The sequence below is a fragment of the Mus pahari genome, chromosome 12 (assembly GCF_900095145.1).
Source record: "Mus pahari chromosome 12, PAHARI_EIJ_v1.1, whole genome shotgun sequence".
Taxonomy (NCBI): Eukaryota; Metazoa; Chordata; class Mammalia; order Rodentia; family Muridae; genus Mus; species Mus pahari.
In genome coordinates, this window is record NC_034601.1 from 52,106,870 (window position 1) to 52,107,488 (window position 619).

Genomic DNA, 619 nt, shown 5'->3' on the forward strand with positions numbered 1-619 from the left:
ACAATTTGTTCAGGGCAAGTACACAATTAGTTATTTGTCTGGGCAAGTCTCCCAAATTTCCCCTTTGGCTTATTTTTGGCTAGCTTCACATTAGCAGAACGGGAGCATAAAGGGAGACATTTCTTACAGAAAATTAGAGAGATTCCTTTTCATTAAAGAACTTCATTTATCACCAGGAGGCCTAGCCAGACCCAGGCAACCTTCCAAGAGATAATTCTTATCTTTCTTTCTCTTCCAAGTTGGCCTCCGGGCAGGGCACACAACAGCTAAAAGTTAAGGGTTTCTCTCCTCTTCAAGCTTCGTCACTTCTTGGTAAGTCATTTGCCTGCCACACTCTTACCTGCCAGGCCTGAGCATGCATGCTGTTCCAGGCAGTTTGTGGTTCCTTTTGTGTAAGAAGCAGGGGAGTGATCAGACCTGTCAGAACCATCCCCACTGAGCTTCAATTCCTGCTCCAGACAGAATGGAAGCTTGTGAAAAAATTACCAGTGGCCTCGATTATTATTTGTTAGTAGAAATTAGAATCCCAGCACTCGGGAGGCAGAGGCAGGCGGATTTCTGAGTTCGAGGCCAGCCTGGTCTACAGAGTGAGTTCCAGGACAGCCAGGGCTACACAGAG